General features: G+C 40.0%; 1 protein-coding gene across 5 annotated transcripts in view; it reads left to right on the top strand.

Moving 5' to 3' along the window:
• The first annotated feature begins 254 nt into the window (after positions 1–254).
• Positions 255–20571, top strand: part of GREM2 (gremlin 2, DAN family BMP antagonist) — a 36640-nt gene continuing 16323 nt past the window's right edge. For 2 of the 5 annotated variants that reach the window (XM_081942769.1, XM_081942770.1), the window contains exon 1: positions 255–650. The gene's annotated coding sequence lies outside the window, so the exon portion shown is untranslated. Of the gene's footprint in view, positions 651–735; positions 990–1894; positions 1966–20571 lie in introns of those variants that run through there. The other 3 variants (XM_081942772.1, XM_081942773.1, XM_081942771.1) reach the window with 3 other exon arrangements.

Raw genomic sequence — 20571 nt, 5'->3', positions numbered from 1 at the left:
AGTTTAGGAATGATTTGGCAGGAGGGGCGGGGGGCGGGGAAGAGCCAGAATGGCTTTCTAGACAAGCCCCGCGGATCCACTAATACAAGATACTCTGGGCTGCAGGTGAATAAAACCGAACCTTCAGACAAGCGCGCAAATCCCGCAGAAGACCCAGAAAAAGCAGCGGCCGCGCCTGACCGGAGGGCGGCCGCAGCGCTTGTAAAAAAAAACAAAAAAACCCAGGAGGAGAAACAACCTCCTGAGCAGAAAGCGGCGGGCGGGCGGGCGAGCGAGCGGGAGGGACTTGAGGGGAGCGCTGAGCGGCTCCGAAAGGGGAGGCGAGTGTGATTTGTTTGGTGACCGGAGCCAATAAGAAAGCGTAGACTTCGGCAATATCCCCATGCGGTGACCGAGAGGAGTCAGAGCGAAGCGTCCCTCCTCGCGCCTTCCCGCCGGCAGCCCTTTTTTTTCCACACGGCTCTCCCGCCTGGCTTGCTGCGAAGCGTGGCACCGCGCCGTCCTCTGGAAGGGAAAACGCGTCCCGGGAGCACTCGCCGACTTACTCGGGGGTCTCCGAGCCGTCGGGGTTGGAAGGAACCCAGCGAGAAGCTCCCCTCGATCCGGAGAGAAAAGACAGGGCCGGCGGCCGCCGCCTCCGCAGCTGACAGGTAAAGCCGCGCCGTCCGAAGGAGCTGGAGGTGGCGGCGGTGCCTTTTGCGAGTAGAAGAGAGGAAGCGTGGAAGGAAGACGCCGGCGGACGCGAGTTCCTTTTCTTTCTTCGGGGCAGGCATAACACGCGCGTGGGCATCGGAATTCCCCCCCCCTAAAAGAAAGGGTCAGAAGCGTGTGTGTTTTTCCTCGCCTTTGGGGAAGATTCGACCCCCTCTTTTTGGGTAGGGAGATAGTGTAGCATCCCAGCCCGCTTTCTGCTCGTGAGCTGCTTCAGGCTTTCGCGTTTCTCAAATCAAAATCCACGGCTTCTAGATAACGAACTACCAGGCAGACGCGTAAGCCACATCGTTACATCCTGGTTTGTTTGAAGCAAGGGGGTGGATCGGGGTGCCTTTCGTAGCCGAAGACCATCCTTCTTGTCGCCGCGCGTGTAAAAAAATTGAGGGCTAAAGCTTTTATAATAGTATTTCACTTTGATTCCCCCCCCCCCGCGCCTCCCCTGTACTTTGGGATAAACCCGGTTTTAGGATTAAATGATTTTTGGATAGGGCTGGTTTAGCGTAATTAATCCTAAATCAGGATTTTAAAAAAATAACCCGGGAGTAAAAAAAAAAACTTCTAAGGACGTACACCAGTTTATAACCAGACGCTTTTGAAACGCAAAATGTGATTTTAATGATTTGGACCAGGAGTGTTACAGGGATAGAAATTCATCTTTGCTACGGGAGGAACTTTTCATTTTAAAGTGAACCAAAATTTGGAAATAGATTGGATCGTTTTTGAATTTGACTTAAACATTTAGCAAGCTGCCCTACACAGAAACTTGGGAGAGAGTTTTAATTTGAGGGACAGGAGTGTGCAGGTAGTTATGTAGCTTCCTCTAAGGAAAGTTTTAGGAGGATAAAGTGAATAGCTTGACTTTATTTTCAGGAAAGCAAACTTCTTAAAGGAGAAAAGGGGGGGAGGAGAGAAGGATGGGAATGTGGACAAGCACTCACTTTGAAAGCCTCTTGAATGCTGTAAGTTGAACCTGGGTTCCAGCCAGTTCCAATCGCTGTAGTAAATGGTTTTTGATGTAAATCTACAGGAATCCAAACAATGCCTTCTGAATCAAATAGCAACAGGTGCATGGTCCACTCACTGGGCCTTAATTAGCACTTTGCATATCAGACCACAGTGGTGCTGCTGCATGCTAATTCACTATGAAATCTAACAGCCGTTCAGGTTCTTGACTTCCCACCAGCACAAATACAATGCAGGCACTGTGTTTCCTTGCAGGGTTTATTTTCTTTTTTTAACATGTTGAATAAGGTAAGGAAACAAATATTGTTGAAATCATTGTTCTGGTATGCTTTGCCAGGGACTGAAACCAAGCAAATGCAATTTTCTTTAACCTCTGTGGGTACGTTTTTCTAGCCTTTCTCCTTTTGTTATCTGTTTATTACAAACTTGAAAGTAGAGACAAATAAAGCACTTTTGAATGAAGTCTGATAAGGAAATGGCCAAGCCAATCCATAGACCTTAAAACTTGTGGGCTGGAAACTGAAATGATTTACACCTGATCCCAAGCCTTTTGTAAGGTGTAATGAAAGGTACTACAGCTGGGAGCATATATATTTTGCCCCTTTGAGCTTATATTTAGTTTTTGCTAAAGAGCTGTAAAGCTGGCTCTCTTAGTATGCTTAATTCTTTGACTGTATAGAAAGATTTGTCATATATATGAATCCTCCAACTCAAGTAGTTGGGAGTCAAATGTTATTAGTTTAAAAACAAAGGCATTTTTAAGTAAATAATTCAGAAGGTGAATTGCTTTCAACTCGGACTGCCTTTGGAGTAGGGATGCAAGAGTCCTAATGTAAGTCTTGAATACATTGATTTTTGTTCCCAAAGCTACCTGGGGAACATGGGATACATTTGTTAAAACTACACTTATAGGTAAAAGACATTACATAGGTAAATGATTTCATTTAGCCTTGGATTGATAGGATATTTGTAATGTAACTTTTTGGAAGCTCCTGGATATTCTTTAGAAAACAATGTGAGAGTCTCGACTTAAAACTGGAAGTGAGTAATGAATCTATGGTTGATGTTTTCAAGAGTCAGCTTCCTAAGGAGAGCTGATTTTTCAGGGAAGCAGTGGAGGAAGTCTTGTTCAGTGTTAATGCTAAATGTTTAATGTGGCAATTAGGTTAACTGTCATAGCTCTTTATATAATCTCAAGAGTTATTTAAATTAGTCTGTCAATGATATCAGAAGCTTGCATTAGCAACAGATTTTTATTTTTTAAAAACTTTTTAAAAGAACAACATAACTTATGACATTTAGAACAGCCAATTTAATAAAACAACAATAAATAGTTTTGTGATACCATAGAAGTCGAATCTGTTTCCTTTGGATGGGAGAGTCTTGCAGAAGACAAGTTTTGTTGAGCAGAAGAAATAATCTGAGAGAAAGGGATGAGTCTTTTCTTTATAAATATCTCCTTTGTGGTTCTTGTACTTTTATTTTCTCCACTCAGCATCTGTTCCTTTAGGGATGAAGGATTTTCAAGAAGGGAAAGGAAAGGTCCTGACAAGAGAACATAAACTATCCAATGGAGTGTTTTTTTGTTTCCAACAGATCAATTCAGCTATCACTTTAGAAATTGCTAACTCTGCTTTATATAATTGCTGAATTTATTTAGGGAATTATGTAATGAGAAAATATGCAAACCTTGACTGTGTTTTCTTAAGATCCCTTTGATGAAGGAATCCATTCTCTGTTGAAGAGTGCGCTCTTCAATTATATTGGGTTTTCTGTCTTTTCCCTGGAGAAACCCCTCTCCTATTAATCTGGACGTTTTAGCTGCATATCTGATAAACTGCAGTTAATAGAAAAGTGTGAAGCTCCTTAGTAAGAACAAGCCTCTAGTTTCTTCCTTTTCTGTGTCTTATACATGGGGGCACACATATATGAAACAGACAGTAGTAATAAAAATACTTAAATACATCAGGGAGATTCTCGGTGCCTCCTCATTGCTTTAGTTAGCATATCTGCAGGAAACCCAAGACAAATCCTGTGCATCTGTCTGCCTTGTGGTTCAATCATTCAGGATGGCTGTCTTTGCTTCAGCAAAGATACACCTATTGTAGGGAGTGAACAATTATATAAGTAGTTGGTGCCTACCATCTGTGGATCATTTTATTGGACATCACCATATCCTTTAAGCTTATGAATCAGGGAAGCCATTGTATGCATGTGTTCAAGTTTAGGTTTTTATCCCATCTTTTTATTATATAACTCAAGGCATTGAACATACCTAATACTCCTGCCTCGTCCTATTTTCCCCGCAATAACAACCCAGTAAGTTGGGCTGAAAGGTTGACTCGCCCAAAGTTATCTAGCAACTTTCATGCATAAGAGAAACCTAGAACTTAGTATCCTGATTTCTAGGCCAGTATCTTAACCATTCTCCAAATTTGCTCTACTAGTTATTATCTTGTAATTCACGGAGTTACCATGAGGTGTACAACTGTTATTGTAGCAAAAGGAAATTTCTGTATCCATATTGTTCCCCTTATGCTTCAATTTAAATATTTTTCTAATATTTAAACCTGCATATTCTTATATTTCCTTGTTGGGAAACCATGATTAACTCTTATTAACTCTTAAACAAACCCTGTACATTTTTGCCTGGTTATAAGTGTAGTGTCTGGAATGGTGCTACAAAAATGCTCTTGTTGCCTCTAAGTTCAATTCCACACATGCTTTTTCTGTTAAATTCTGTGTAGTCACCCAGTCATTGTGAGGTTTTTGGGAAAGAGATGTCAGATCTCTTGAGGCAAATTTATATATTTATTATTTGCAGAGCTTATAGGTCATTTCAATTTGAGCCCAACAAATTGAGTTAATGTTTTTTTAAAATTAAAAATCATATGGAAATGTTACTTTTCCAGAGTAATCTTATGCATATTTCTGCACAACCAGCATTATCCTGAATATCCAGGATAGATAGAACTGTAGTGAAAAGACTCTCAAGAGCTGAAAATTCTTCCCTTTTCTCTTTTGGCCAAACTACAGTAGTAGGTTAAATAATGATACAATTAAGATGTTAGCCTAAGACAGAGATCCCCAAACTCTTCAGTTCATCGACCTCTTCATGAAGTTTCAGATTGTTCATTGGTATCCAAAATTATATGGTGTGAATATAATTAATAAATATTACTTTAATAGTGATAAAACAAACCTAAAATAGGTAATATTTAAATATGAAAAATATAAGATTTAACATTTATCATTATTGGGAATGATGCTTCTGATGAATGACAACAAGTGCATTGATATTTGGTTGAAGAATGAGTTTGGTTGGAGAATCACTACACTCTCCCAGGTTCAGTCTATTTATATTCAGTCTATTTATACAATACAATAATAGAGTTGGAAGGGACCTTGGAGGTCTTCTAGTCCAACCCCCTGCCTAGGCAGGAAACCCTATACCATTTCAGACAGATGGCTATTCAACATCTTCTTAAAGACTTCCAGTGTTGGGGCATTCACAACTTCTGGAGGCAAGCTGTTCCACTGATTAATTGTTCTAATTGTCAGGAAATTTCTCCTCATTTCTATGTTGCTTCTCTCCTTGATTAGTTTCCACCCATTGCTTCTTGTTCTACCCTCAGGTGCCTTGGAGAATAGTTTGACTCCCTCTTCTTTGTGGCAACCCCTGAGATATTGGAACACTGCTATCATGTCTCCCCTAGTCCTCCTTTCTCTTAAGCTAAACATACCTAGTTCCTGCAACCATTCTTCATATGTTTTAGTCTCCAGTCCCCTAATCATCTTTGTTGCTCTTCTCTGCACTCTTTCTAGAGTCTCCACATCTTTTTTACATCGTGGCAACCAGAACTGAATGCAGTTTAGGTTCAGTCGAGTGTGAACCAAACAGCTGGCAGTTTTAGGCAGCCAAATAGCTACTCTGTGATAGCATTGTACACTCCTGACTAATGTAACATTTTAGATAGATGGATAGATAGATATAGAAAGATAGAAATATTCCTGTTGATCCGTAGCCATTTATTAATGCCTTGGAGAGTCTTATTGACCCTTGAGAGTTAATATTGATCACTTTGGAGAACCCTGGCCTAAGATAAATTCATCATAGTTTTGAGGTCTTCATCTAGAGAGGTTATTATAGGCAATCTAAATCCAACATGTATAAACCAAGTTTCTTTCTTTTTTTTTATAATAATATGACATAGCAATCATTTCTTTCCAAGTAAAATGTATTATTTCAAGGGAGTTCAGTGTTATGTTTACTACAACTGAATTAAAGGAACATTGAAAGTCAAACTAAACTCAAGAGGAAACTGATAAAACACACATTGTACTTGTGGGGACATTGCCCAGCAATATTCAGAGGTTTACAGTTCATTTTGTTGGTTGTTCAGGCTTCATCATATGGACATTTATAGCCAGCCCTTTACAATTGTGCCAGATTTCATAAAGGTTGAAATTTATAACATCATTTTATTGAGTTCACTGAAATTGTCCTGCTTTTATTTGTTGCTTTCCAAAAACTTTATTTAATTCTTGGAAGTAATGATGAGGGTTAATATTTAAGAAGAAAAAGTGATAAACAATCAGTCTCAAAAACAAAAGTAACTGGTGTAAGCATAAGCATAATCGTACTGAGAATGTATGGAGAACCTTATAGTTCAGTGGCAGTTGTAGAACTGGCATCTTGTCTAATTGAAAGATAATATTCTGAAAAGTTGAATTCATTGTTGATTGCCAAATCATGCAGTGTATCTGTACAAGAGTACTTTTAAAGAACAAAGTTAGAGATCACATTACTACTTCTCAGATTTAAAAAAACATAGCACAGGATGGCACACTGTTTATATGCCAAGATGAATGGGAGTAAATACTTGAGTAATGGAATAAGCAAAGTTATTTAGCTTAGAGCAGCTGATTTAATAAGATGTGAGAACATAGTAGAGTTACCTTGCAATTTGTTCTGATGGTAGGAAGGCAATATATGTAGTCATAACAGGAAATAATAATTAATGATATCAAACTATCAAAAGAAACCACTGGTGTTTTAGCGAAGTTTCTGAGTTTGCTTGAGGAATGAAATAGAATATGTAGGAGATGGTATTATGTTGTTTGGATTTGTTGCTATGTAGGGAGCATGTATCCATTGTTCTTATGGAAAATTAGATTGCTTTTCTATCAAATACTAATTGGTGCATTTAGTTCAATGACTGTAAGCTTAAAACAATGAAGGGAGCCAACAGAGAAAATGATAAAGTACACAAATTAAGTCAGGTCAGAATCTCTGGATTCTGTATCCCTCCCATTGGCCATAGCAGATCTTTTGAAATAGTCAGCAATGACTGGAATAAGAAGATCTTTTACCAATGGCATTTAAACCAATGCAATGAGCTATTCATGGGACCTCCATTGAAAACCACTCAAACACTACAATTGGTCAAAGTGCAGCAGCCTATATGTTGGAATGTACTGGTTATCAGGAACATTTAACTCCAATGTTGTGGACTCTGCATTGGCTACCAATGATGTTCGCTATGCAGCTCAAAGTGCTGATTTTGCCCTATAAAGCCCTAAATAGGCAAGTGATGGCGAACCTTTTTTGGCTCGCGTGCCAAAAGCAGGGGGAGCCCAGGGGGGGGGAATCATCTGCAGGCGTGCCACACCCATAATGCTATGTGCACGGCCCCAGTGCACATGCACGCATGACCAGTGCTCCCCCCTGTTTTTGATGTGCTTTTTCGCCCTCCCCAGGCTCCAGACGCTTTATAGGACCCTGGGGAGGGTGAAAACAGCCTCCCCCCTGGAGGCCCTCCAGAGGCTTCAGGAGCTTCCCTGAAGCCTCCAGAGCACGAAAACCGGCCCTATGGGGGCAAAACAAAAATTCAGGAACATACTTCCGGTTTGCTCATAGGGCCGGTTTTAGCCCTCCGGAGCCTTCAGGCATCTTCAGGAGGCTTCCCTAAATGCACCGGAGGGCTAAAACTGGCCCTATGAGCAAACTGGAAGTATTTTCCCAAATTTTTTGTTTGCGCATAGGGCCGGTTTTTCGTGTGAAAAATGGCCTCAAAAGGGCAAAAAATGGCTTCAAAAGAAGGCCAAAGGTCGAACTCAGCTGGCCAGTGTGAGCATGCGTTCTTTTGCACTTCTGTGACATGCAGAGACTAAGGTTAGGAAGTGTGGAGTCTTAATCATGGCTCCATGTGATATTTTATGCAATATCTTATAAATAAGATTACCACCTTCTCTTAATACCATCCCTGAAGATAACAGGGAATATTTGATAACTAAGTTTGCCATCATTTATTTTTTTTGCTGTTCTAGTTAATATTTCCTCAATGTATTTTTTAAAGTTTATATTATTTTAATTAGCTTTTTTACTGACAATATTTTCATCGTTTACATTATAACTATTTTAGTTGTCACTTGTAAACCAGGGAGTTTAATGCAGAAGTACAATATATAAATTTATCATCAAATGTCTGGAAATCTACAGGTTCTATTAACTTTTAGGCTAAGTACACAAATGTTCTGTCAATGAAAAAAAACATCCTCTTATTGGAGCTAGGAAACATTGTGCTGTGATTCCTGTCTTTGGGAATGATTCTGACCTCAGTATGGCTCTTACACTTATGTTTTAAGTATAGTATTGAAGATCTGGTTACTCTCCCAGGATTTAGACAGGCTGATTGATTGTCCTTTTGTCCTTTTGCCTGTTTTGATTCGATTGGACTTTTTTTTAATACTTTGCTCTTCCAATTTAGTTGTATCTATTGTATCCTTTACATATATACATTCTAAGTCAGTGATGGCGAACCTTTTTTGGCTCATGTGCCATAAGTGGGGGGAGCGCAGGGGGGTCGTGTGCAGGCGTGCCGCACCCATAATGCAATGCAAGACCCCCCAGTGCGCATGCGCGCACTACAGGCACGACCCCCCCCATTTTTGCATGCTTTTTTGGCCCTCCCCAGGCTCCAGAGGCTTCATAGGAGCATGGGGAGGACGAAAACAGCCTCCCCCACCCCCCGGAAGCCCTCTAGCGGCTTCAGGGACCTTCAGGAGGCTTCCCTGAAGCCTCCGGAGCAGTTCTATATGACCCTCCAAACTTCCGGTTTGCCCGTAGGGCCATTTTTTTGCACTCCAGAGGCTTCAGGAAAGCTCATAAAGCTTCCGGAGAGCCTCCGGGTGTGTGTGGGAGGCTCTTTTCGCCCTCCCCAGGCTCCTATAAAGCCTCTGGAGCCTGGGGAGGGCAAAAAATGGCTTTAAAAAAGGATGAACTCAGCTGACAGGGCAGCACCTCGTGTGCCCTGACAAATGGCTCCGCGTGCCACCCGTGGCATGCATGTCATAGGTTCGCCATCACTGTTCTAAGTTGTAAGATGCCCAGAATCATTTTGGAGCCAGGCAACTGATTTAGAAGTCAGGAAAGAAATTTTTTTTTTTCTTATTTGCATTTTTTTTTCTTGTTCTACTTCATGTCTTCAAACTGTATGCTATTTTGGAAATAAAACAACATTTCCTTTCCTGCTGACTTTTACAGAGCTGATTACCCTTGAGTCACATCTTAATACAGCTTCTTAGCTAGCTTTGTGGATGGCAGCACCTGCTGACTTGTTGGATTTAGAAGTTTAGCAGGGTTAGAACTGATTAATACTTCAATGGAAGGCAACCAAAAATTCTAGACTAGACAGGGAAATAAACAGACAAACTAACAGTATCAAAACACCGTTCTGGAAGAAAGCAGTGGCAAACCACAGTCAAACTATTGCCGAGAAAGCGACTTGATTTTGTTGATGCAGTCATCACGATCAAGCCTGATTCGTTGTCTTTAAACACAGCCTCCATCTGTGTCATAACAGGAATTGGGAAAGAGTTGCAGTGACTTTTACTAAGTGATGAAATACTGACCTGTATTGTTCACCAGGCAGCTCTTATTTGTACTGTTTTTAATGCCTTCATGTTGACTCTTGGTGAGATTTCATGCCGTGATTTTTAGAGGTTGCCTTTTTCCTAGGGTTGAGAGAAAGCGATTGGCTCAAAGTCACCCAGTTGGCTCTGTGCCTAAAGCAGGACTGGAATTCACAGTCTTCTGGGTTTTAACCTGCTGCCTTTAACTACTACAGGTAGACCTCTGTTATGACCACTGTTGGGACGAGAATTACCATTGCTAAGCAAGATGGTTATTAAGTGAATCACACCCATCTTTATGATATTTTTGAGATGACTGTTAAGTGAATCTCTGAAGTTTTTAAGTGAATCATTGTCAATAAGCAAATCGGGCTTCCCCTGTTGTCTTTGCTTGTAAGAAGCTGATTGTGAAGATTGAAAATGGTGATCACGTGACCCTGGGATGGTGCAACCATCATAAATGCATGCTAGTTGCCATGAAACTTTTTTTATTGGTTTATCAAAATATAAAATACAAAGAAAAATTCCAAAAAATAAATACATGCCAGTTATCAAGTTCCTGAAGTTTGATCAAACAAAAGTGGGGATGCTATGACAGTTGTAAGTGCGACAGTGGTGGGTTTCAAATTTTTTTAGAACCTCTTCTGTAGGTGTGGCCTGTTTTGAGGGACTGGCTTGCCGGCCATGTGACCAGGTGCTAAATGAATGGTTTAAGTCAAGGATTACCTGTACTCCAAACTGGCACTCCATCATTTCACTTTGCTAATTTAAGAATTGGTTGGTACTTGCCAATGAGACCATGAGGAAATTCCAGGAGTAGAAAATAAAATAAAAATTCAAGAAGGCCAAGGAAACAGTGCAGTCATCTTAAAGCATATTTTAAACTACATAAAAAAAATAACTACTGTAATGTACACAGGATCATGGAATGGGACAATTTGCCACAGCCAACTCACCATGGCCAACTTGTTGCAGGACGATTCAACAATTCAATTTAATTATTTAAAATATTTAAAAAATATTTTATTTTTTGTCATTCACATGTTATTTTGCCCCTCCTTTTGCATCCTTTCTTTGATGATTCTAGTCCATCATTTCTTTGATGTTACTGTGACTCCTGTCCCAGGGCGAGTTGAATGTGTGAAACAGGCTGAAATTTAATCACACCAAGATAGTCTGTGCACAGAGATTTGCAATCAGCTCTGGCACTGTCATTCATGGGACAGCAAATCCATAACATGAGGATCATCATGGATTCATGACTGCCAGAACTGAAGAAGCTTCTTGGATGAGAAGCAAAATGTCTTTAAGGAAAAACACAGAATGTCCAGTTTCCTCTTGAAAAGCACCTTTGGGACAACCCATGACTCGACTCTCCATAGACATTTAGTATTGACCCCATTCTCATAAAGTTCAGGAGGCAAAGTCTTGCAAGTATTGTTTTTAACAGCGGTGTCTGTTATAAAACAACTTTCTGTTCGAAATCAACCTTGTCCCCTTATAGTTACCCCTCTGAAAACTGGGGGATTGGGAGGGGCTAGTCTATTACTCTTGGAGTGTTACATGTGACCATTGTGTGTGAAGAAGATTAGATGAGAAAAGTCTACATTAGAGATGGAAGAAAGAAAGAAAAACCAAAAGAAAGCTTCTTCTCTAGAAGCAGATTATTAGAATCTGTCATTCGGATGTCAAACAGTTGGGGACATACAAATGAGAGCTAACCCTCTTTCCCAACCACCCAAAGTCAAATTATGATGCTCAGCTCTCTCTCCTCCCTGCCCGCTTCTTGGTTGATGCATGTAATATGAAATTTTGGGAAACAGTAGATGTGGCTCTTTCCTAACTCTTTCTTAAGATCTTAATATATAAAATGATAGAAAGACTTGTGGTGTTTGTAGTGCTCTCTGTGTTTGATCATTTGTGTGCAGATGTTTTATTACCCAACATTGGTGTGGTCTTTCCTGAGTGCACTGAAGTTACTGTTGGTCATGAAACATCTGCAAGCAAACAACCAAGCTCAGAGAGCATCAAAAACTTCATAGTTCAACCTTGAGTTATACGTTTTTTCTTCCATTTTAGAAATACCTATTTAAAACCTTTTGACTATATAATTCCTTTCTCACCCTTATGTGTCTTTCTCCATCGGGTCCTTTACCAGAGGCTTGGGAACCTTGGGAAGGTTCTGCAAAGTATCTTAGCACTGCTCTCTTCTGGACAGATATTTTTCTGAGATCTGTTGCAGCCATTTCCCAACTTAGGACTCACAACTCTGAATTCTCATACCACCATTAGGACCTCTTTGGCTTTTACTTTCTACATCCTCTCTAGTTACTCTTTAGGCCCTGGTATTTCTCCATCTTCTCATATTCTTTCTTCCCAATGTTGCTGTCAGTTGGCATTGCTATGTCTATCACCACTGCTGTTTTTCTGGCCCTTGTATATTACCATGCTTTCTGGCTGATTCGCCAGTACTTACCTGTCCTTCTGAATCTGGAAATCCCACAGGATCTTCGCTCTGTTATTTTTCACAAGCTTCTGTGGGGTTTCTATTTGGGCTTGGGAGGATCTAGCCTATACATTGCACAGATGTACACAAAGCCTGTTATTTGTGCTGTTTAGTGTATGCTGTTCCTGCTTGCATCTTACATCCTTGCACTATGTTTTGGAGTGTCTCTGAGGCTTCTCTGCATTGTCTGCACCTTGGGTCCTATCTAGTGTGGTAGATCCCTGCTTCTATAGATCTGCAGCTGGGAGAGTGCATCATTGTAATGGTAATTTCTGCAAGCTGTCTTCAGTTGGCTTCCAGCATTGTTTTTGAGGAAGGCCTTAGTCTTCTGTTGATTTTGTATAGTGCAAGGCATTTGGATATCCATGTGTTTGGCATACAGTGGTCAACTACATGTCCATGAAAAATCCACAAGCGTGATATGAATTCCTGAGAACTTCAGGGCCAAGAAAATCATATTAGAAACCTACCTTCTCTGATACCAAATCCCTTCTTAATATGACAACTTTCAATGTTATCATTGTGTAATGAAACATCTGCAGGTAAACAACCATTCAGAGAGCGCCAAAAACTCTATACTTCATTCCCATGCTACATACACTTCTATTGGAGAAATACTTGTTTCATACTTCTAACTATATATATATATATATTTTGTCAGATGCCATATTAAGAGGGGATCTGATATTGAAGAGGATGAGTTTCGAAGTATACTTTCCTTGGCCCTGAAGTTTCCTTGTGTTCACATTATGCTTATGGGCTTTTCACTGAAATGTAGTTGACCACCATAGAAAAACAGCCTCTTTGGCCTTACGACTTTAATCTGTTTGGATCTTCTGGTTGATTAATATGAGTTAATTTGATATGAAGTTTTTGGGGGAGCATTCCATAGAACTAATTATAATGCAAAAAATACCAATTTCTGCAAAAGTTCTATTTATATCAGGGGTGTCCAAACTTGGGAACTTTAAGACTTGTGGACTTCAACTCTCAGAATTCCCCAGCCAGCAGAGCTGGCTGGGGAATTCTGGGAGTTGAAGTCCTCAAGTCTTAAAGTTCCCAAGTTTGGACACCCCTGATTTATATATTCCAGGCCAATTTCTATCACAACATTGTATTCATGGTATTTGTTGCATTTGCAGAGGTATCTTTGTGAGAATCCCTGTAATCGGAAAACGATTAGAGGAATTCATTTCTTATTCTGAATCGGGGACAGGAGTGAAAGAGGGGTTTTATTTTGTTAGTGAGGAATGAATCTTGATGACATTCTTTTTATGTCCTCTGCAGGAAGGAGAACTGGAAAAACTGAAGAATAGTTAGTTGCATGACTTGTTTGGTTTAAGCTGTAGCATAGGCAGAAGTGAAACATATTTCTCACATTGTTATACAAGCTGCTAGAAATAACTTTTGTTTATTTGTTCATTTGTCCCACCTTTATTATTTTTACAAATAACTCAGGGCAGGAAACATATCCACCACATTTTCCTCTTCTTGCCCCCCCCACAACAACCCTGTGAGATGGGCTGGGCTGAGAGAGAGTGACTGGCCCAAAGACAACCGGCCTGGCATTCATGGTTAATGTGGGACTTGAACTCGTGGCCTCCCGCTTTCTAGTCTGGCGTCTTAACCACTAGACCAAACTAGTTCTCAATAACAACTGTTCCTCCAAAATATGAAATTATGTGAAAAAAGACTAATATATTTTGATGGAAAAATTGAAAAAAATAATCGAAGGTTTATAGTACAATTTTACGCATGCCAAATCAAAACTAAGTCATTTCACCTCAATGTTCAATGGAATTTACCCCCAATTAAATAATATAAGCTGAAAAATAAAAGAATTCAGAGTTTGCCTAGGAGTGAAAGTAATTTTTCTCTAAATTATTAGGTAGTCCAGCCTTAACAGAAACTGTTAGTAGCAAATAATTCTAGTAATTCTAGTAGTAATAACCCAGGGCCTCCTTTTCAGTGGAGGTCACCTTCTCCTATCAACTCATCTGACTGACTTTAAAATGTGTCTGTAAGCTGAAGCCAGAGTTCACATATATTTACCCAAATCTCTTTCACATATATTTACAAAACCTCCTAGAGATAACTTAATCAAGAAAATATCAGTGTTTTAATAAGACACATATAGGAGATTCCTTCTGGATTCCTTTAGGCTTATTCTCTTAAGAGCAAACATACCCAGTGCCCAAGCAGGATACATTTTCAGCTATCTGTTGGGAATGGGTGGAATATTGGACACAGCCTACAGCGAAATGAACCCTGTTTGAACTGTTCACAATCTCAACACAAACTGTACATAATTTAGGGGTTCTTTTAATTTGCTCTTATCTCTGGACTCTCACTACTGTCTAGGTAGGAATGTGTTTTGACTACAGTGGCTACTCACAAATATAAAGAAAGCTATCCAAGATGCTTTCGTGCAGCTATCCATTCTATTTTGGCTACATTCTTTTTCTTCTCTTCTCTTTGAATGTCTTTTGTACTTTCCAAACTGATTGATAATTTCATGATTACTAAGGTTTGAAAGAGATAAAACATGTTTTCAGAGGTTGCCAGGCAGACTTGCTTTGTAAAAACAAGTTTAAAATGTAATGTTTTTGATACACGGGTTATTTAACAGGCCAGTGCATCAGAAAACAATCCTTTCCACCGCTTTCTACTCCCGCCTTTATCATTTTGTGAACCTTCAAATTCTTTTCTGTTCTCCTGCTCATTTATTTGAAGCAAGTGCTAATTTTGCCATAAACCTGGGAAGGAAATGAAGTTATTTCCCATTTTAAGAACTTTCAAGGGGGAGGAGCTCATGCTCTATCCAGGAGCCATTATACTCAAATGCCTTTTTTATGCTATTTTGTAGCCCTTCTAGAACTGGAGAGACAAAAGCACTGTGTGGATGGTCACTCTGCCTTTTTTAAAAAAAGAAAACAGGATCATTGTCAAGGGACTGTGAATTTGGCACATTCTACAATGTAAAGCAGAATGTACTTAATTCATTTGGGGAAAAGGGGATTAATTAATGTATATCAACCCTGCAGACTGCAGAATACTCCAGCATTTATTATTCCATCTTCTGTTGTGCGGGTTTAAAAAAAAACAGAGTGAAGAAGGTCCTGAAATTGATCGGAGGAGTGCTTAATTTTATTAGAGTATAGGGGTTCTGGAGTATCGATGTTACATTAAGTAAGGTTGCAAGTTTTATTTCTTGGGTGGGTCCTCTTCTTTACTCTTGGAGAGCAGGCCTTGCTGGTGAGGCAATTTTGTCATATGCCCAGATTTTAGAGTTTTCTTATGTGTCATTTAAAAAAGCCTCTTACTCTGAGAATACCCAAAAGAGCTGCAGAATTCTTTGAAGAGGTGCTTTGCTCTGATGAAGATGCAAATGAAGCACCCACTCAAAAGTTGTTCTGAGATGGAACGGCGCCCCATGGCTCCTAAGAACAAAGTGAAGCAGCCATGTGGCTCTGCTTGTCTGTGCTTCACAGTCCCTCCAATATCTGCTGGCACTTGCTAAAGTTGAGGAGGCTGTTCTACAGGCCCAGCCCCTACTCGGGAAACTCCTTCAGCTCTGTCTGTTGTGTGTGTGTAGCTTGACTGGCTGATTGGGAGTCACCTCTCTGCCTCCTTCTGAAATGAAAGCCACAGGCACTTATTGGTGGAGATGGCTGCAAGAAGGCTCTTCACAGCCTTTTGGCTGTGTCAACCCTGATGCTGGTAGAAGGTTTGTGAGGAGGGGGCTTGCAATGTTCCCAGTAGTGGAGAAGCATGAATGATTGATTGGTAAATGCATTGCCTCTTTGCTTTGATGAAGAGGTTTATATCATTTCAATGACACAATGTTGTTTGTTGAGAAGTCGTGTCCGACCCAGCATGATCTCATGGACAATGCTCCTCCAGGCCTTCCTGTCTTCTACCATTCCCCAGAGTCCAATTAAGCTCATGCCAACTGCTTCGGTGACTTCATCCAACCACCTCATCTTCTGTCGTCCCCTTCTTCTTTTGCCCTCAGTCTTTCCAGTATTAGCTCTTCTCTAGTGAGTCCTTCCTTCTCATTAGGTGGCCAAAGTATTTAAGTTTCATTTTCAGGATCTGGCCTTCTAAAGAGCAGTCAGGGTTAATCTCCTCTAGGACTGACTGGTATGATCATCTTGCAGTCCAAGAGACCCACATGAGTCTTCTCCAGCACCACAATTCAAAGGCCTCATTTTTTTGGCACTCAGCCTTCCTTATGGTACAACTTTCACAGCCATACATTGCACAATACTCATCAAAGTGATAAAATGACACAAGACTCTTCATCAAAGTGAATCTAACTCACCGTGTACAGGTAGTTCTTGTTTAGTGACTTCCGTGTACAGTGACTGCCCACCATTATAATGGTGGTGAAAAAGCAACCAATCGTTGCAATTTATAACCTTTGCAGGTCTGTCAAGCAAAGAAAATTTGAAGTGCGATCATAAGCACAGTCACTGCTTCACTTAGTAATCACTTTACTTAATGGCTAGTCCGATGTTTGGTTGCTTACCAAGGACTACTTGTTTACTGTACACACTTTTTTATGGTATATGGAGAGCAAACTCTTGGGTTGGGATGTCAGCAAGCTCAAGTATCTGGATCATCAGTGTAGACTCCTTTGAAATTAAATCTTCTTTCAGTTGTAATTAGATTCTAGCTTTTACTGAATTTTACAAAATTTAGGGGCATATTACAACCTTCTGCAAGCATAAAGAGTTTCCTTTCCTTATTTATTCAGAGCCTTTCCAAGCCCTGTCAAAGTGGTGATGGAGTAGAATGGATGGAAGAACTTTCTAGAGAAGAGAGATCACTCTTTTTCTGTCAGCACAATTGATAGGCCATCTCATTTGTTCTCTCCTGGAGTGGTTTATACTCTGGCGAGCTTCTGAATTCCAAGAAGTCTGTTTGAGAAGATAATGAGCAAAACGAGGAATTTCTTTTTCTATCTTGACTCTGTGTTGGGGTGCTTGCCTTGATGAATCTTTTAGATACTTTAAAGTATCCCCTTTAAGTAAGGTAACTCATGAGGCTGTGCCATATCCAACTCACAAAATTGCTAAATGAGAAAATTCCCACCTGGATGCTTACTTAGTCAACAGGCCACACCGAGGAACAGTAACCAACTAAGATATAATGTACCTTGTTGAGTCAGATCCCTGCAAATCTACATATCCACCTCTCTTTATTATACAGAGTATGTGGAGCACACTAAAATTCTATTGAGTCAAAATCCTTTCAAACATTGATTTTCTATTTTCTCTTAGATGATTCTGTCCAGATTTCCTTAATAGTTTTTGTTAATTTTTTGCATTTTATTTGATGACCATTACCCCCAAGATGCTGCTGATAAGAACAACAACAACAACAATAATAATTTTCTGAATAGTATGTAGGCCAACAAACTGGCCTTAATAGATCTAAAAAAGAATAAAGAGAATTTTCTACCAATTGACTCCCCTTCACCATTCCTGGTATACTGTTGCATGATGATTCTTAATCACTGCCCTGCCCATGGGACCCTTACTTAACCTAAATGTATTTCTTAATTAACTTTATTTTATTAATCAAATGTATATAGTAGAGCCATGCCACCAAAAGTGACTGGGCAACAATTGTAATTGTACTATTTGAATGCTACCTTCAGCACATATATAGTGGTGGTGGTGGGGAAGTGTGCCCCACCTGTTGAGTGGTTTTTGTCTCTAATGTAACTGAAAAAGACAACACAAGTTGAATGACAATAGGCATAAGTGAATCAAAATTCAGAAAGGGTAGATACATAGATGATAGGTAGGTAGGTAGGTAGATGATAGATAGCTAATTATAGCTAATTATAGATGTTTCAATTAGGTATGAGCTGATTAGAAAGAAGAAGGGAATAGTGTAATGTAGTTTTAAGGAGGAGGGAGGGATAATATGTTTGTAACAGCAGTGAAGAAGATCAGGCGTCGGTTTTTTATATAACTCTTTCTTTTTCGATTGTTTTTCTGCACTTATTTTTTTCTATTTTTCTTATTTATCTTTACCTATGTTAAAATTTATAATAAAAATTATCTCACTATGGTTGCTGATTTGAAACCCAAGAGAAACTTTTTTTAAAGTAGTTTTTTTCCCCTCTGCTTTAATAATATTGTTTTATTTATTCTTTTTTTCAGCTTCATTCAAACTACCAGTATATCAATTTTTTCCAGTCACCTGAGAGACCCAGAAGGATTTTATCTTAAGCTTCCAAATAGTCCAGAGAGTCCTTCCTCTTTGAAATAGTCAATGAATTGCTGTAGTTAGCTGCAAGAAAGTAATATGCTGTAGCCTAACTGTATAGGAATACATGAGGTTACAACAGGGAAAAATGTGTTCAGAAACAGAACAAAGTGTGCCATGATGCTGCTTTGAAGATACCCTTCAGAAGCTATCCTGGTTATGGGGCAAAAGCAGAAGTGGTATTCGGCAAGTTCTGACAGGTTTTGGAGAACTGGTAGCAGAAATTTTGAGTAGTTCATAGAACTGGTAAATACCACCTCTGACTGGCCCCGCCCCCATCTGCCCCCCCGAATCCCAGCTGATCCGGAGGGAATGGAGATTTTACAGTATCCTTCCCCTGCCATGTCCACCAAGCCACGCCCACAGAATTGGCCGTAAAATATTTTGAATCTCACCACTGGGCAAAAGGGGAGTGTAGATAAGCCCTTAATGTAAGGCAAATTCTTAAATTCTTGTGATATAATACTTCAGCTGGGAAATGTGCACTGTTAAGTATTGTTAGGGAAGTAAGTAACATAAATCAAAATATAGTCTTACAGAAAATTTCCACAGTTATATGAAGGTGCACTTGGATTCACCTATGATAACTCTCATTAGTAAGCTCCCATTGTCCTCCCAGTTTAAATAAAAAGAGAAATCAAATAGTTTTACTTATTTTTTAATTTGATTTTTAGTGCACTGTTGAACTGTTCACAAAAATCAGTCCCTTTGTTATACTTTTGACTCATACACTCTTTCGTTTTAACCAGGATCTAATAATAGATCTATAGCTCATAATAGATTAGCCGTAATTACTGCCCAGTGGTACCATTACTAAATTCTTCATTTGTACAGGGGGTTGCATTGCACCAAGAAAGATTAGGGTCAGCTCTGCATTGCTTAAACAATTTGCCTGGTACAGCATTTGCTAAGATGAATGGGAGAAAAAAATAAAACAAAAACTCGCAGGCATTGCAGTGAAAGGGCAAAGCAGTAATCAATACACAGACTTTTGTTACACGAGATCAGAAGGAAGGGTTTAGCATTCAGGCTAATTGGCTTTTATTTGAGTCTTATTCTGATAAACACCTCTTTTTATGCTTAAATTAAACATGGACATTTCCCAAAAACATTCCTGACTCAAAGATGACTTTTTGAATGATTCAGTACCCTTTAGCTAACTAGCGATGTCTTCATCCTGTTGTTCTCTTCTCTCTTCTCAGAATATCATAACATGCCAGGAAATTTTCAATTAAACATTCTCTTGTATCCAAATTAGGAAAATGTGGCTAAGAGTTTCAGTGTGATGGGATGTTAAATCATGTTTTGAAATTGGTTTCAGATTTTGCCATTTTTCTAACTATTAGGAAAGTACGGTGAATGGAAAACTTTGAGGTTATAGTAATTACAATGAATTGAATGGGGAAGAGACGGAATCAGAGATGGTATTCAGTTGGTCCTCTCCAGTTCAGACGAACTGGTAACAACCGGCTGCGGGAGGCTCTGCCCACCCGCCCCGACGTAATGCATGAGCATTGGGCATGCGCAGAAGGCAGTGCACATGTGCAGACGAGGCGCATGCAAACTGGTAGGGAAGGTAAGTTAATCCCACCACTGGACAGAATGCCATGATACAAAGTTTGTAGGAGCCCATTAAGTCAAAGTGCTAATATTTTAATTGATTTTGATTACTACATTCAGAAATTTAAATGGGTGCTGTTAGATCGGGTAATGGAAAGGCACACAAGGCTAAAGGCAACAATAGTAGCAGTAAGAACAATCCAGCAAAGGTTGAGTCTGACAGCAGCCCTTTTATAGGGAGCTGTCAGACCCTTCAACCAATGGGATTAAATCTTTGTTCCCGCCGGAACAGAGGACCTTGGTGGAAACCACTGTAGTTGAAGCAAGTATCTAACACCGCTCCCCTATTGGATGGAATACTCCTACTCATTATGTAGTCATGCAGGTAGGTGGGCTTTTGGGTAGTTCTGCCAGACCTGCGCACTTCAGTTGGAGGGTGTTCTTTGGACAGGTCGGATGGACCTGTTTGCTCCGCAGGTCCGCTTGGTGGAAGCTCCTGGAACCTTTCACAGGTCGCGGCTGGAGCTTCTAGAGCCGGTTCACTCGGAGCTCGCTGTGGGCCTGCAACATAACCAGATAAGTTTCCCTGTATCCTTGGGCTTAAGCTGTCTGTGGAAAGAGTGAGTGTTTGC

The sequence above is a fragment of the Natrix helvetica genome, assembly GCF_964273705.1.
Source record: "Natrix helvetica genome assembly, chromosome: 2".
Lineage (NCBI taxonomy): Eukaryota > Metazoa > Chordata > Lepidosauria > Squamata > Natricidae > Natrix > Natrix helvetica.
This window is presented reverse-complemented; position numbering and strand designations above follow the sequence as displayed.